An 18,481-nucleotide genomic window follows, 5' to 3' on the forward strand; every position below is an offset into this window, starting at 1 on the left:
GCCCTGGGGCAGACTGACAGAAGCAAGGCTGCCATATCGCGCCATCGGCACCTCTGGCCATCACCAGTAGGTGAAGTGTCTTGCCCAAGAACACAACGACTGAGACTGTCCTAGCCGGGGCTCGAACCGGCAAACTTCGGTTACAAGACGAACTGCCAACTTTTTGAGCCACGATCGCCCAACACACAGCGGTATAGATAATGCATGTTCAGTCACATGGTTTAGGGTGTGTGTGCATGTGTGTGATTATTTGTGCTTTTAATGAAAGTGGCTACTGTAACAACCACCAAATAAATGTCTATGTTTTGGGTTTTTTTATTTTTAGAATTCAACACCAAAGTTTGTTTTTTAGCATCTTTCCTAAAAATCAGGGCTGCCTTCAGTTGTGTATATTTGTGTGTGTGTGTATGTGTGTGTGTGTGTGTGTGTGTGCTTGAGATTTCACACTCAAAATCAAAGGAAATTTTTCACAGCAAGATTGTGCGACACACTACTTCTCTTCTGCTGCTGGCGGTGTGGCCTTTCTCTCACTGTTATGTCTCCATCTGCCTTCTGTACTCCTTTGTATTTCAACCCCCAACTCCCTCTGCAACTGGCAAACAGAGCTATATGCAACCAACAAACTGAATGATCTCTCACCGTGGAAAACTTTTGAGAAACATTGGTCTACGAAGGAAAAACTAAATCTAAAATTCTATTCGTTCAGTTGCCATAATGTTCCTCTTTTACAAACCACATTGCATGTTTAAGTGCTGGGACAAAAATAGACTACCAATAACATTTCAGTAGTAACAGAAGCCCACGCATCATCCACCTGAAAGGAGTGCCACACTACATAAATTTTGATGGTTGACAAAATAGAGATATCTCACACCCCCCAGGATGTTTCAGTAGCTTTTAGTTTATCCTGACAGATATGTGGCAGTCATTCTACTGAGAGGCTTGGCATGCGTGCAACTAGTGGCAAAGAGGATCAGAAAGACTGTGATGGGTTTTGCACTCAGCTGTTCCTTTCTTCTAAGAGTAGTGTCTGTGTGTGAGAGTGTGTGCGTGTGTGTGCATGTGTGTGTGTGGGGCTAGGCTTATAGCAGACAGAAAGCAAGTTATTTTGCAAGTCTTTTAGCAGCACTATAATGCAGTGTGTCTGTGCATAAACTGTACATGTGTATTCTGCTACATTTACACTTCACTCAAGGCAATCAGCATGATAGCGGATATCTCCAGAGGTGTAGGGAGTTATCAGTAATCTGACCAGGAATTCACAGCCCTGGGCAATTTCAAGCATTTAAAATGCTGCTCGACTCAAAGGCAAATATAAGCCAACATGTGTGAAGTATTTTTGTTGTTAATTTGCAAGGATCAAGTACATTTTGACAATCTTTGTATGTGTGTAGGTAATTAATTCTCCTAGTCATCGTGTTTAGTATTAGTATTTATTTATTTATTGTCATTGTCAAGAACAATGAAATTGCGTTTGGGGCTTCCATACAACCCCAAAAAAAGAAGAAAATAATAAATACCCCTTAAAACCCAAGTGTACATATTTAACCCAGTGTGACTCCAATGCAATAAGACAATCCTTAGCAATAATGTTCGTAGAAATTCAGACAAAGACCTGAGAAACATGACAAAATACAACAATGCAACCCATTCAATATTATTGTACTGTGAGATATGATATCAGATATGATAGTTATCTATTTAAGAAAGAGGGGGGGGGGGGGCAGGAGGGGGAAGAGAATTAAGATATGATGCACCAATGCAGACCAGTTCATTGCTATTAAGAAGTTGGATATGGTTATTGTCCGTGAGAGGGGGGCAGAGAGTTCAGGAGCCTCACAGCCTGTGGATACAGGCTGTTGGCCAGTCTGGATGTTCTGGCCTGTATAGACCTGTACCTTCTCCCTGAGGGCAGCAGATGGAAAAGGTGGCGCGCAGGGTGATGTTGGTCCCGCAGGATACTGTGCACCCTCCTCAGACAGCGAGTGGGGAAGATATTACTGATCTCTGGCAGACTTGTTCCAATAATTCTGCCAGCTTCTTTCACCACCCGCTGGAGTGCTTGCTGATCGGCCTTGGTGCAGCTGGGGAACCACACTAGAAATCCATACGTCAGAACGCTGCTGATGGCACAGTTGTAGAAGTTCAACATCAGAGATCTGGGAATGTGTGCGCTCCGCAGTCTCCTCAGGTAGTAGAGGCGCTGTTGGGCCTTCCGTACAACTGAGGTGATATGGTTGCTCACAGGAGTTCAAACTAAACCAAACGTAAAGCTGAATCTTATGCTGCTGTTTGTGCATCAGAGAGCACTGTGTGTGCCTGTGGGCTACAAAGGAAATGAGTGCACATACATTACTTCCCACCTACCCACTCGTAAGAGATAAAAGTTGAGTGTGACAGAATAATGCATTGTTTCCTGCCTACCTTCAATAGCCATTAGGCATGAGAGTACCGCAGAAACACCTTAAGCGACCTTGCACATGAAACCATTTGAAATTGACATTTGGGGCAAAGAATACTCAAACCTTTGAAGTTCTTGCAATACAGTTAATAAATGTGAGGTTTTTCACTGATGTCTACAAAGACAGCCTTATACAACCTGCGGCATAGCTTCAAGGGTAAAGACCTGGGGACAAAGACAAGGTGGAGTGTAATATTTAATTAGGTTAACTTAAGCTTCCTTGCATTCTCTCTCTCTCCTGGCTTCCCAGAAGTCACTTCTTCTCAGCTATTCTGAGTTTCTTCCCTTACATACACTTTGAGCAAACAAGAATGGAGAGAGAAAGTTTCTGGAGGAGGATACAGATAGGAAATGTTCTATGTAGAAGTCTTTTATCAAGTGGTGTACATAAAAATGTCTCACCAGCACGTGTTCTAAGTTACTACTGGCATAGCTTACGACTGTCACTACAGAAATCAAGAATTACTCATTTTACAGCTTCGGGTGCTAGCATTTCTTCCTCCTCCATCAGTGCTAATAATCTTGACATGGTGCTTTACTGGCAGTGCATAGATGAGATTTTAGGACCTCTGTTTAAATGTTGGAGCTATCTACTGCCACTTGGGAGCAGTGTCAAAAATATGTGGCATAATTTGTTTTAAGAAAACAAATGATAAATTCATCTGTTTGTCAACAACAATAACTATGACAAAAAATCTTGTATTGTGCACAGGAGGCCGGACCAGAAGTAGGTTTCTCAGGTGTGTTTATATTTGTCTGTATTTAAAGTCATGTGAAAAATAAAGTGGACCCTCTTTTCATTTGTGTATGAGGGCATAAAACCAAATCATTCAGTCCTTAGCAGGTCTATAAATTAAATAAATACGACCTCAGATGAATAACAACATATTACATCATATTATTTATTTAACAAAAGCTATGGGAAAATAAAAATGCCCAAATGGGTGAAAAAAGCACACACGTAATCTTTCCACAGAAATTAAAAGAATAATTAGCAGCCAGGTGGTTTTAATCACAGCATAGTTTTTAGCAGTTCTCAGGTTTGGTTCAGGAGTGCGTTAACAAACTGACAAGGAGAAAAGACATTCACAACGATCTTAGAGAAGCAACTGTTACTGCCCATCTAATCTGGGAAAGGTTATAAGATTATTCACAAACATTGAGGACAGTTCCTTCCCATTAGTGAATGTTCCAGCACATTCACCCCAAGGTTAGACTGTACGAGAGAGAAACTGCAAAAAACAAAACAAACCCAAGAGTTACATTTAAGACTCTACAGCAGGGGTGGGCAATTCCAGGCCTCGAGTCCTGCAGGTTTTAGATCTCACCTTGGGTCAACACACCTGAATCACATGATTAGTTTGTTACCAAGCCTCTGGAGAACTTCAGGGCATGTTTAGGAGCTATTTAGCCATTTAAATCAGCTGTGTTGGTTCAAGGAGGCATCTAAAACCTGCAGGGACACCGGCCCTCGAGGCCTGGAGTTGCCCACCCCTGCTCTACAGGCTTCAGTTAGCATAAGAGTACAATTAGAAAAAGACAAGAGTTTTGACTAGTTTTGAAGGTTTGCCAGGTCTCTAAAAACAACGAGGCAGCACAGATTAGGTTTGCAATGTTGCATCAGAGCAAACCAAAATAGTTCTGGAACAATGTCCTTTGGACAGATAAGGCTAGTGTAAAGATGTCTGGCCATACTGCCCAGTGCAATGTCCAGTGAAAACTAAACAAAGTATATGAACACAAACATCTCATCCTCACTGTCCATCACAGCCGTAGAGGACTGATAATCTGGGCTGGGCTGTTTTGTTTGCAATCATTGAGTCGACCATGACCTCCCCTGTATACCAAAGTATTCTAGAGACAAATGTGAGACCATCTGTTTGACAGTTAAAGGTTGACAAGACTGTGTCGTGGCACAGGAAAATGATCCCGAGCACAGCAGCAACTCGACAACAGAATGGCTGAAAAAGAAAAGGATAAAGATGTTGCAGTGACCCAGTCAAAGTCCAGACCTCAACATGATCGAAATGCAGTGGCAGGAGAGCCGTGCATACATAAATGCCTGCAAACCTCAACAAACTGAAGCAATGCTGTAAAGAAGAATGGGTCAAAATTATACTCTGCAATGATGTGAGACACTGGTAAAGTCTCGAATCATCACTTCTTGTTTTTCAAGCTTTTGAATCATGGGTTATATTTACTTTTTCCAGACACTGCTTCTGCTTTTTGGCTTGTTTTTTGTTAAATAAATAATGACACTGTATAATATTTTATGTAGTGTTTACAACCTAGAAAGGAACAAATGATTTTTCATTCTGTCCTGATACATAGAACTTTAGATTTGAAAAATGGTGTAGCTTCTTTTTCACTTGATTGTATGTGTAAGTGACTGCAGTGTATGTATACATTCTGGGCTTTTATTTTTTATTTTTATTTTTTTTATGAATGATGACATTTAAAAGCATTCATTCTCCTGCAGGATCTTTTAGTGCTCATCACAAAAAAGGAACTCTAGCATGCATATCAATCCAGCTTCAGCATACATCTCCCCATTCCTCCAATGTAATATTTAACAGAAAGATGAGTTTAATGTATCGCAGGACAGTTACTGGCACTCCTGAGAGCAAACTGTGCCTCAGCAGAGATGATAAACTAGCTACTGAAAGCTCTGGTTTCTTCTTTTTTTTTTTTCTTCTGCTCTCATTTCCTTCCATCATCTCCTCAGCCTCCTTCAAACAAAATTTTATTCTGTCAGTAAATCCTCATTTGTATTTCAGCCAATACAATGATTATGAATAATGTTTACTTTTAGATGTAAGGAAGTAAAATTGTATTTGTATAGCACCTTTCAAGATAAACATCACAAGATGCCTCACATTAAAAAGCTGGATTTATTTAATTTTTTGAATCTGAGCGATTTAATAAATAATGAATAAGGGATCAGAAAAGCTCTCATTTTCACATTAAGATGAGACGCTTATTAATTTTAACAACAAATTAAAGCTTCATTAAGATGCATTAAAAGATAGAAAACAGTTTGGTGAGCTGGAATGGTAATTTTCTTCTAATTGTACTTTGTACAGTGTGAATCACACCCTTATATGACAGAAGAAGGACAGGGTGAAAATTGGAGAAACTGCGAAGAAACAAAAGAGTGAAATGTGTTTAAAAAAGGCAACTAAGTCACTAAAAATGAATAAGATCCAGTGCTGATAACTGGAAGCAAAATAATGTATTCATATAAATGGAAATGTTTACATGACAAGAAAAAAAAAAGTTTACTCCAGAGATTCGAGGATGTTTAGCCGCGTTTCAGTGTTTGAATTACATGTCAAGCATCAGCTGTCAGCATGGACAAACACAGAATCAAAGATGATGAATATGCTGAAAACCCCCTACACATCTCTCAAAATCGAATGCTCTCGTTTCAAGGTTCTAATGAGATGCAGATCATCACAAGCGACGCTGCGCAATGTGCCGTAATCCTACAACAGAAAGAGCCATCAGCACGTTGACATCCACACAGCAGGCGGGGACAGACGGCGGCAAAAAACAGCGAGGGTTAGACAGTAAAACCGAATCCTGATGCCTAGGACAGCCTCGACGCTCATCACAATAAACCGCAACACCTTTTTAAAATTTCACTCGACGAGACAGGGAGGTAAGCTCGTACCTCGGGAGGAAAGAAGGACAATGATGGGGAGACAGTCAAAAATAACACTACAGAACAAAATATATAATGAACACAGATGCCGAGCTGTGTAAAAGAATTGAAAATGAATGAAACACATTGAGCACAGATCTAATAGTGACAGTGTGAGAAGAGGAGATGAAGAGGATAAAGATAGGAGAGCCGGGCCCTGGGAGAAGAGTGACAGTAAATTCTTGAATGCAGACAGATGAAGAGAATCCTCTACTAAAGCCAGGGGATGCTTTAGTGTGTGTGCTAGTGTGTGTATGTCTGTGGAGCGTGCTGATATATCACCTTGCCATTCTGCCCTGATCAGTACACATTGCTTTAACAACAACAGAAAAAAAGGCAAACAACAGAGAAAAGGTCAAAGGATTAAGCTGGTCCATTTGTGTCCATGGTGACAGCCGGTTCAACCCTCTAATTGTTTTCCAGGTGCCTTCAAGTCAATCTGAACTTTCAAAGCTCACAGAAGAGCGGGAAAATACAGTACGAATACTACATGAGTTTATTATGCAAACAAATGCAAACGCTCCCTGTGCTCATAGATGACTACAGATTTCTGAGCCATTATGAGTCATTATTCCACCGGTAAAAGTTATTAAAGATGTTATTTAAAAATGGACTCTGTTCTTTTTCAATAACAATTTCTTTCATCCATTGGAAAGAAAATCTGTATGTACATAAATAATTTGCAATGCTTATCATTCAGTAGCGAAGAGGACAAACCAACGAGGTCATTTCATCTTAAAAGTTGGCACTCCTTTTATGAAAAAAGGCCTTTTGAAGAGATTAGAAAAAAAACCTCAAAGTGGGCCCACAGAGCCACAACCAATCATACATCACGCGCAAACAAAAACTGATGATAAAGAAATGTGACCTTGCAGTATATATGGTGATAATTAGTCTTCTAACGCTAGGAAAGGAAAAGTTGCACGCAAAGTATTTTGCCATGAATAAGACGAATGCTTGAGGACTCAGAACTACATTTAATGCGGACTGTGCGCCGTGAAATGTGACTAAAATAGGACTATCAAAGCAGCAGGGAGCGCTTTAAGTGGATATATTGTACTTATACTTTAGATAAAGCAGCCGTGTGTCTGAGCTCCTCATGTGCAGGTGGGGGGTAGAGGGGTGAAAGGGGCCTATCGTAACATTCAGTCTCATTTACATTAGGGTGGAGAAACAAATAGAGAAAAGCCAGGATCACGGGCAGTTTTTCTTCCTTTGTTTTTAGGTTTTTTAACCTGAGATTTTGAGACATCCACTGGTGCTGCTGCTACCCGCTGCAGCTGAATCAAATTTTAGTTCTAGTGTTAAGAGATTTAAAAATTTAACAGTACCATCTTTTTAGGTACAACGTTTTAGCAACTGTGAATACTCTGAAGACCACAAAGACCTCAAATAACAACTATGCCAGCATAGTTTCAGTGTTATACCTTTAATTAAAACCATCAACTGCACTATTGCTCATGAAAAAATAATATTACATGCTGATATTCATTTTGTATGTTTGTTTTGGTGCACCCAAAACTCAATTTTATTCACCTACATTGTGTCTTACAAGGGGACCACATATTACAGAAGTATCTTTAATCACGCATGCTACTAGAGTGAAATCTAAGAAACGTAGTGCTTTCAGTTAGCTTTTAAAAGTAAAAAAAATAGGAAACTAATAATATCCACATCAACAACTGCTATGATCATCACAGGATCTTTTTAAGCAAAGTCCCCCTAAATGTTTGATCTCTAGCTTCTGTAATATGTATTTCTGCCTTTGTTTTTTAAATAATATTTTATACCTCTATGATGAATTATTTAATTGATAATTGAAGCCATTGTTACCTTCTGTACTGTATTTCAGATTTGCATGACTAGTAATCTCTGTTGTTTTCTGCTGCTCTATTATTAACTTGCTGCAAAGAGAAGCCTGGGAAACAAGTTGTGTTCCAGCCCATTGCAGTTAAGTGCAGCTGTCCTAGCTTGTCTTAATCTGTGACAGAAGGTTCTTCCTGCCACTCTTCTCCTCTAGATGAGCCTGTAACGGGGCCACACAATTACCAGTGCTTGCCTTGGAGCTCTGCCCCGCTCAGACGCCCAAGGCTCTCATTACCCGCAATGTTGCCTGAGCTCTTAAATATCAAACACCTCTTTGTGCTGGAGGCCTGGACGCCCCTTTGCCTATGGCTACCCCTCTGTTCTCTGCTCTGCGTCATTGTCTGCATGAGCGTGTACATGTACCAGTACACGACTGGAAGAGTGTCTTAACATACCTTTATAACATAAGGAAAGATTTGCTTACACGTGCATTTACATAATAAGAACGTAATGCTAAAATATTTTAAACTTGTTACCTTTAGGCTTTTAAATATATTTGTCCTTACTTCTTAAATTCTATATCTGGAATCAGTTTGCAATAACACCAACACTCCAGGGGAGGAAGGAAGACCAAGTGGCTCCACAAACTTATGGACCAATGATGATATGCAGTCATGTACTTCAAGTAGTGTTTCTTTTAAAAGCCTAAAGCCTTTTTAGTTAAACAAGAATGTAGTCGAGAGCAGAGGCAAAGAAAAAAAAAGCTCTAAGAACAGGAGCATGGACAATCAATTAGTCAATGTTTTTGCTTTTATGTGCATAAAGGAACTGTTACTCTTTTACGCATTAGCACTTTCTTTAAAGTGCATTAGAACCAGAGTATGAAAAAGACTGAAAAATGGGGCCTGAATGGAATTCCCAAAACCAATAGTTCATGTAGTTAGTCCAAAAATGTACGATGCAGGAATTCGTTCTTGAGTTGTTTTGCAGATTGTATGAACAGGACTGTTATAATTTATTCAACCAAAGAATATATGTTTGGCCAAATGTGATATATTTAAAAAAGACATTATATAGTACTGTGCAAATGACTTAAGCCATCCCTTATTTCTTTATACTTTGCTTCCAGCGCTTCCTGTAATTTTAGTCTCCTTTCTGAAGGTTTTTCTTTGGATATATGCTGCTTTCATTTTTAGTCCACTCCAGGAGTGTTTTTCTTTTTGTTAACACTGATCTGTGAATCAATCAAGCACAAAAAAGGTACATAAGACAAGGGCTGAACCAATGTTGTGTCTACACATAACAGACAACTTTGCAAACAAACAATTTGAAAATGTGTCTTTAAGCACTTTGTTACTAGCAGCCTGTCACAAAAACACATAATTTGTTCCCATTTCCTTTTCTTGCAAAGATAACATCATTTGACAGGAATAAAATTGTATTTTTCACCAACAAGGTGATTCCCAAAGAGCCATTAGGTGCAAACGGCATATCTCAGCATGGTGTAGGGTCTGTCCATAAAAGATTGAGAAAACTAAAAGCTGGACAAAAGTGGCAGATCAAAAATAAAAATAAAATCATCTATTGCAGATGAACAGTATGTGAAAGCCATGTCCTTAACAGGAAATAAAATGTGACAAAACAGGATCTGAGAGATGCATCAGATCCTTTGATTGATTGGTCTACTGTTCAGTGAAGGCTCTTCAGAAATCTGTGGTCTTAGTGAAAGGTTGGTTGTCAAGAAGTCATTCTTAAATGTTCATCAGTGTGTTTAGAAGAGGACAGAAGAGAGGTACAGCAGTGAGTGTCTGCATACGACACAGTGGAATCTCTGTCATGATCGAGGGTTGCATTTTAACCAGGGGTGTTTAGTCAAAATTGATATGTAGTGTGAAAAAGTGTTTGCCCCCTTCCTGATTTCCCATTTTTATACATGTTTGTCACACTTCAATGTTTTGGATCATCAAACAAAATTAAAATTTAGAAAAAGATAACACAAGTAAACACAAAACGTCAATTAACTGTGGTGTATCACATCTTTGAAAAGCTGAAATCAATTTCTCTAGACACACCTATGTCTGATTATTGCCACACCTGTTCTTAACCAAGAAATCCCTTAAATGGGACCTGCCTGGCAGAGAGGAAAAGACCGAAAGACCCTCAAAAGCCAGACATCATGCCGCGATCCAAGGAAAAGGCTATAAAACCATTTCTAAAGCTTTGGGACTCCAGCGAACCACAGTGAGAGTCAGCTCAACCTTCAGGTTGAGGTCATGACTTGGGTTCTGCAGCAGGACAATGATCCAAAACAAATCCACCTCTGAATGTCCTAAGAAAAACAAAATTACTCTATAGCACAGCGATGGCTCATCTAAGAGGTCACAAAAGACCCATCCGCTTTGGTCACTTGCCTCAGTTAAGGTCAGTGTTCATGATCCCACCATAAGAAAAAGAGTGGGCAAAAGCGGCCTGCATGGCAGAGTTCCAATGGTGACCAAAAGGAACATAAAGGCTCGCCTCAGTTTCTAGCAAAACTGAGGCGTGACCTCAAGGTGAAGAGCACTTGGATTCTGCATCAAGACAATAATCCAAAACACACCAGCAAGAATTGCCAAAGAAAGATGAAGACTTTGGAGTGGCCTAATCAGGAGGATTGACCTGAATCCAATTGAGATGCTGTGGCAGGACTTTAAAAAGGCAGTTCAGGCTCGAAAATGCTCCAGTGTGGCTGAAATACAACAATTCTGCAAAGATGAGTGAGTCAAAATTCCTCCACAGGGCTTTAAAGTCTCATTGCCAGTGATCACAAACGCTTGATTTCAGTTAAGTTTTTATGTTAAGTTCTTATGTTCTTATGTTTCAGGTACATGGGCCTACCTGTTATTAGGTTTGGGGGGGGGGGGGTATTTATTCACACAGGGCCATGTAGGTTTGGATTTGTTTCCCCTTGATAATAAACACCTTCATTTAGAAACTGCATTTTGTGTTTACTTGTGTAATCTCTGTCTAATATTTAAATTTGTTTGATCTGAAACATTTAAGTGTCACAAACACACAAAAAATAGGAAATCAGGAAGGGGGCAAACACTTTTTCACACCACTGTATTTATGATAACCATTTGAAATATGATTGGCAACAGCCTATTTTTTCAACATGTTTCCAGACATGCTGTCAATGCAGTAAAAGCTCTGGCAGTGTGTTGGGGTTTATAAGTAATGGCCTCCTCAGAGCTTGGCCCACCCAAAGAAGAGCTCTGAATGTCCTTCACGAAGCCTGCAGAGCTATTCCTGAAGACTAAAAGAAAGTAAAGAAAGCTGATCTAAGAGAGTTCAGGCTGTACTGAAGAATAAAGCTTGTCATATTAAATATTGACTTTAAAGTTCATTAGAGATGTGCTCTAGTTTTGTATTATATACTGTTTTTTCATGTACGGCATGTTTTCACATGCTTAAATTGCTGCACCTGGTTTCCAATTTTTCTAGTAAAATATGAAGAAATGAAGGAGGTTTAAGATTTTTGCACAGTACTGTATTAACTCAGTCCTCAATGATACATACTCTTGTACATAATCTTGTAATTCACAGAGAAGCTGTGTTGGTAATCTTTAAAGACGCTACATGAGTGAGTAGTCTTTAATGTATTGTGTTGTATTGTCGTGCCTGATCATAGAGGAGGAAAATGAACAGATGGACTGAGCGGTGGTGTCAGCTGCACCTTGTTTCAAATGTGTTAATATAAAACAGATACACCTGTGTGTGTGTGTGTGTGTGTGTGTGTGTGTGTGTGTGTGTGTGTGTGTGTGTGTGTGTGTGTGTGTGTGTGTGTGTGTGTGTGTGTGTGTACTGTACATTAAAAGCAGGGCATTGTGTTGATTTATTCTGGATGGATGAGTTCTGCTCCAGGAAAACTTTTTAACTTTTTATAAGCTCAGCGTAAAACTAGTGTTTTAAAAAATCTGTAGATTTGTAATAAAATGAAATGAAATGGCCACTGCAACAGAAACTACATCACTTACACAAAATTGGTGCTGTATTTGTAATACTGTACGTTAACCTCAATTATGTGTCTCGGTACAAGACAAGGTGATCAGTGCATTGCATTATTTAAAGAAGACAGATGTAAAGAAACAAAGCCAACAATGACTAAACTTGTAGTCCAGTTATCTGACTGTTTTAAAACAGCTTAAACCACACTATGATCACATTGTGAAGACAGCTGCTGAAGAAAGTTTGCATTATATTTTATGATAGGACTCCACCATCCCATGTTCTTATTTATTTATTAACATACTGCTTTGCTTTACAGACCCCTTTATTTTGGTTGTAGTGATACGTAACTTTGAACTTTAGGGCTCACCAGAGCAGCTCCTCTGCCTCCATCTCACCCTATCATAAGAATCCTCCTTTGACACACAACCTTCTGCATATCCTGCTTCTCTACATCCTTCTCTGTGATTTTTCTCTTTTCCTCCTGCCGGGTAGCTCCATCTTTAGCATCCTTTGTCCAGTAAGCCCACTATCCCTCCTTTCCATATGTCCAAACAATCCCAGCCTTACCTCTCTAACTTTGTCTCCAAAGCAGCCAACCTGAGCTATCCACTCATTTCTGATCCTGTCCATTCTGGTCACCCCCAATGAAAACCTCAGCATCTTAAACTCACCCATCTCTAGCTGAGCCTCCTGTCTTTTTGTCACCACCACCGTTTCCAAACCATACATCATAGCAGGTCTTGCTACCATCTTGTAAACCTTCCCTTTCACTCTTGCTGCTATCTTTCTGTAACAAATCAGCCCTGACACTCGTTTCCACTCACTCCACCCCTCCTGCACTCTCTTCTTCACCCCTCATGTGCATTGTCTGTTGCTTTGTCTGGCTGACCCAAGATATTTAAACTCTTCCACATGCATTACCTGTACTCCTTGCAGCTGTGCTGTTAAACCTCACTCTCTTTCATTCACACACATGTATATTGTATTTGAAGACATAAAAAAAGAAGAAGAAAATGCTTCAAACAAGACGGGGACTGCAAATCTTTTGCATAAATTTTGGTATTTTCAATATATCCCACTTACACTCAAAAAAATGAATGAGGTGGATTGTTCAGTGTATATTAATTATTTATTTTCATTTTACTTAAAATATATGTTTTTGTTAAGTTAACATATGTTTTTCTAATCAAGTCTACGTAATTGTGTCTATTATTCAACGTACATAATACTAATGTGCTACTTGATCGCATAACATTTAAGTTAAGTCAATTAGGATCGATATACCTTGTATATCCACAAGGTGGCAGTAATGCAAAAACAGTTGTAATGAAACCGCGCAGAACAAGAAGGTTTCACGGCTTGTGCCTGCTCATGCGCAAGACTTCAAATTTAACTGAAAAAGGCTGTTTTGGCGCCAAGCTGCTGTTTCTTTGAGAGGTAAGACCACTTTTTTCTTTGACTATGTTGTGTAGTATCTATATGTCCAGCATGGTTATATTTTGCGTTTGTCTTACTAGACATGTTATATCGTTTGCGTGTGCTTGTTTTACATTAGTTTTACTGGGTCCTGGACATGCTTATTTTGTGGACTGTGTAAGAAACATTTTTATTGTTTTTTGTTTTATTAAGGGATTAGCTACAGGGGTTCATGGGGTTATTCTTTCAAGGGGTTATTTTTCCATTTGCTTTCTTGGGATTCCTTTTCTGTAATCCGAGAGTCGGAAATATCGAATAGGATAGCAAGGATAGCATAAAGTGACATTTAAAATCCAAAAAGTCAAGAGCGAAAGCCACTGTGACACCATTGTTCTGCTCTATCAGTAATCTGTATTATGTAAAAATGGTCTGTAAATACAGCATGTTTCCTAGCGGAGTTATACATATCAATGTAGTTATAAATTACAGTTTGTGAAAGTACACACTTAATTTTTTTAATAAAATTATTCAAGACATATGAGTGGACAGACAATGGAGGTCGACAGACCTGGTGATAATTGCTTCTATAGAAAGTTAGCACATGGCAGTGTCAATCTCTTGCTTTTCTTCTGAGTAGTATTTTATTTAGTTGTAATTCAAACAATAATTTGCTTCTTGAAATTAAGGAATTAATTTTTTTTTTCTTTATAAATCTCAGATCCTGCCTTTACCTGCTCCCTCCTATACTGATGTGGTGTATGTGGTATTGCTGAGCTTGTATGTGGTATGTGAACTGTTATACTTTTGAAAACAAAACTGTTTTATAAGTTAAGTTTTCTTTTGTGACCCATCCCATGCCCCTGTTATTTCTTCTCCACATCTGAACCATGGTAAAGGTTGCAGTTCAAGGGCCTGAGGCATGAAATTCTTTTCAGATCAGCTGTGATCAATATTTTTTGGAACTTGATAAATAACAATAAAAGCTGTAATGGCTCCATTAGCATTTTGTGTAAATGTTTGTGTTAAAATTATAGCTTTAATGAGGTCTTACTACATTAGTTTTAGTTTGTATATGTGTACATATAGTATGTATATTTACAGTACAGTATGTTGTGTTTGTTGACATATTTTCAGGTGGAAGCAGAATATGTGAGGATTACTACTGCTGCACATGTTCCAAGGCTTTTTACACAACTTGACCAATACACTGACCAGCTCATAAAAGTCTTCAAGAAAAAAGGAGGCGTTGCAGGGAAGAAAATTAGACAAACTTTGGCCCCAGCCACACAGGTGCGTTATTCTGTTGGTAGCAAAATATTATGGCTAATAAGATCATTTTCAAATTTAAACAGCTAGTGTATGGTAGCTGCACAGTGCACTTACATTTATATTAAGCAAGACAAAGTTTGGTACTCAAAACGTTGGAAAATTTAAATTACCTAAACATATGTAAAATCTGATCCCTTGATTTAGGTTAAACCAGAAGTGAATGTTTTTATGTTATGTTTTGAATGCAAAAAAGATGATGTATTAGTTTGTCTTTACCTCCATTATGGACATATCTAATGTGGTGGAAACCCTGCCCAACAGGTTAACTATTCATGTCCATGTGATGATTAGTTGGTCTTGTGTACATGTCTATCTGTGCAGTGGATATGTCATTCATTTTGCGTATAATGTGAGTTTCTGTCATCCTAAAGTATATCTGTTTTCTCTTCCTGTATCTCTGCCACTCTCTACAGAAGGAAACCATTGAAAAGGGGAGGGAGTGTGTCCTCAGGGCACTACCTTTTTACCTGAATGAAGACCCAAGCATCCTCTTCAAAGAATAATTGGTTGGTAATTTTAGTTTAGTTTTTTATCTGTATTAAACCAAATTTTGAATAACTAATGTTGTTGCATGTTGTAATGTTGTTGTAATTTGCATGGAACCTGTTTAAATGTTTTGGGAAATCTTCTTGTATACCCAAACTATTTATATTTATCGTTGAATCTGTAGTCTAAAATAGTGGCGCACTGGGGTGCATGTTCCTAATATTGTGTTTACGTCATTAAAGGGTAGCTTTGGCCCTTTTTCTTTCTTTTTTTAAAACTGGATGCCATTTTTCTATGTTTTGTGTCTAAGCTACAGCTGTTCAGAGGGAGCTGGAACAAATTACCCTTGCTATCTTTACCATCGAAAGAGCTGATGCCAGCACTCCTCCAGCCGATGTGGGTGTAAGCGCCAGACGTCTGCTTTATATTTTTATTTACGATTGAGTTCATGTTTGTTTTATAATTCATAGATTCATTACATAAGTCATCTTTTCAGGATTAATAAATGTGAAAATATATGTGTTTACATAAAGTAATTTTAAGTCACTGTTTTGGGATTGGAACCTAAAAGGGGGTACCTCTCACTTTAATTATGTAAGTGCAATAGTAGCATGAAACCCTGTGTGAGAGGGAAGGGGAGGAGCATGGACAGAGAGGTTAGGAGTCTCACGGTTTTCTGACCGTGTGCACAGCTAGTTCTGGATAACTGCTATTTTTTGGAACTTTCATGCTTTTTAGGAAGGAGTTCATTGTTACATCTTCCGTTTGTAATAAATAAACAGTCTTCAAATCATAATGCAACTGGAAGCATTTCTTTTGGAAACCAGGAACACGCGTCAGCCATAGACTCTTCTTTTTTGAACTTGGTTTATTGGAAATTACCCTACAGTGGGTATAACCATCTAGTGTGTCCTGCATGACCTGGAAGACCTGGCCTCTGCATGTGCACTCTTAATGGGTGGGATATATGCACTGAATCTCAGTTAACCTCAAGACTGAAAGCTAAGAGACAATCAAAAGTATTGAGATTTAAAGGATTTAATTGAGAGATGATACTGCACCAGAAATGTTGAAGGGTGGTGTGTATATTAGCGTTCAAGGCATATTGTTATGAGGTGGAAATATGTTCATATTCAGTTTGTGTTACATTGTGTGCATTGTAAAGGTAATTGCAATACATACTAAAAATAAGGGTAAGTTAGGAGGTTGATCTGATATCCTCGTGTTGGTGTTGTTCCCAGATCATCATACTAAATGTTGTTCCAGGATCAACATTGCAAGTGACCAATCAGAATGTTGTGACGTCATACTTTTGCGACTTCGGGAAAAACCGGCGTAAAACAAAAAACTGTACTTAAGCTGCGTGAAACCGCCTCTGTCCGCCGATCAACTGACCCTAACCCTAACCGTAACCCTTTAATAAACAGTAAGCAGAATTGATATTGTCCTTGCAACATTGGAATTTCATAAATGCACGAATGGCTTGGAATAGAATAACGTCACAACAATGTGATTGGTCACTTGCAATGTTGAACCTGGAACAACATTTTCATGATGGTCTGGGAACAACACCAACACGAGGATATCAGATCATCCAAGTTGGGAATGCAGGATGAATGTATATTTTGTGGACTTTTAAAGACGAACAATTGTTTCCATGTTAAAATGTTTCCATCTGAAGTTTTTTGCCCAAACACTGGTAAAATAAATGTTGACAGTGGCGAGTGTTAAATGGTTACTGCTGTGCTGTTGCAAAAAAACTGAACGCTGACAAGCTGTTTTATTGTTAGACCATAATGTTGGCATGTTTTGTTAAAGTTTTATTTGGGATGGTGATGTAATTTTCTTTGATTGCTAATATCAGTGGACTATTTATTATTATTATTATTATTATTATTATTATTATTATTATTATTATTATTATTATTATTATTATTATTATTGTTGTTGTTACATTTTTATTTATTTTTTTAATTGTGGCTGTTGAGGTGGACACTTCACTTTGCATTGTTAAAGGAAAGCACTTCATTGGCATTGTGTTACTGGACTGACCCTAAGCAATCATTGCAAATAGCAACTTTGCTATCCATTTTAGACACTAAAAGAAAAAAACACTCACAGACCTTACTAGCATCACATGTGCATAACTCAAGTGTCATCTTATCAATGTGTTATGTGATCTTCAATGCGTTTTTTTTTTTCTTCTATTTCTGGTAGATACAGACATTTAATTTAAAGTCTTGATGTTGCATCTGTCTACATACTGTTAATTACTAACCCTAATGAGCTGTTGTGTTTTATTTTGGACTGGGTTTACACAAATGCTCACTGAATGTGTTGGCAATAAAATAAATTTAAAAAAATAAGTTGGATGTACTTAATTCATTTGTGTGGAACCTGTTGACAAAATAGATTTATGTAAAACTAATTAATAAAGCACAAGGTGGCTGAAAATATAATATTTGAATTAATCTAACTTAAATTTAACATTTTACTGCCACAAATAAGAAATGTGTTGAAGTAACTAATCTAAACTATCTAACCTGAAAATATATCATCTATGTTCATACAACATAACTTGATTTAGTTAGTCTTAAATATGTCTTGTTAATCTTAAGTAGTTTTTTTAAATTAGATGAACTAAAGATTTTTGCTTTAAACTAACATAATTCAATTTCGTGGAACCTGTTGACAAAATAATTTTAATTAAAGTCAACGTTTCATTTTTTTGAGTGTAGAGGGATTGTTTGGAATGATTCTACTCGTGTATGTTTCTGCAGCAGTTTTTTCATGCAGAGCACATTTTCAAATATTTTTTCCTGTGCAAATTTTTATTCAATAATGAGCATATATACTCAGTATTATGAGGTTTCTTCTTAGATTTAGTCTTAAATAAATTCAACTGCATCTTAAGCTCTTCCTCCCTCACTGAGATTTTTGGCATCTGCTGATTACTTAATTAGCAGCTGCCTTCATAAAAGGATGCTAAATTAATGCACATTGGAGAGATGCATATAGCATAAGATATGGTGAATTGTACGTGTTAATTTCATGTGCAAATTGGGCCCCAATTGGCAGTTATTATGCATGTAATGTTGGTTTGAACCAAAATAGAAAGGAGGTAATATTTGCCAATGTCGTCACATGTAAAATAAAAGCAAGCAGTTATTTCTTCAAACTAAAATGTTCATCGCTTTATAAAAACTGTACATAAACGGAGACTCTGCATGAAACCACCTTATGTCAGTGTTTATTTTAAATACACATTGTTAATCTTCTGTTCTGTCAAA

At 38.0% G+C, this 18,481-nt stretch overlaps 1 protein-coding gene and 1 long non-coding RNA gene across 3 annotated transcripts in view; one reads left to right on the forward strand and one right to left on the reverse strand.

The window, feature by feature from the left end:
* The window catches only part of frem2a (FRAS1 related extracellular matrix 2a), an 82,175-nt gene that overhangs the window by 55,170 nt on the left and 8,524 nt on the right, over nucleotides 1–18,481 (reverse strand). The window lies entirely within an intron of this gene.
* On the forward strand, nucleotides 13,308–17,544 carry LOC308386586. Of its 2 annotated transcripts, none has more exons than XR_013969818.1 (5): nucleotides 13,308–13,397; nucleotides 14,095–14,160; nucleotides 14,511–14,666; nucleotides 15,119–15,211; nucleotides 15,502–17,544. It is a non-coding gene; the product is annotated as an uncharacterized lncRNA (long non-coding RNA). The 2 variants fall into 2 exon arrangements; XR_013969819.1 differs by lacking the exon at nucleotides 13,308–13,397 and adding an exon at nucleotides 13,486–13,553.

The sequence above is a fragment of the Rhamphochromis sp. 'chilingali' genome, assembly GCF_963969265.1.
Source record: "Rhamphochromis sp. 'chilingali' genome assembly, chromosome: 19".
NCBI classification, from domain to species: domain Eukaryota; kingdom Metazoa; phylum Chordata; class Actinopteri; order Cichliformes; family Cichlidae; genus Rhamphochromis; species Rhamphochromis sp. 'chilingali'.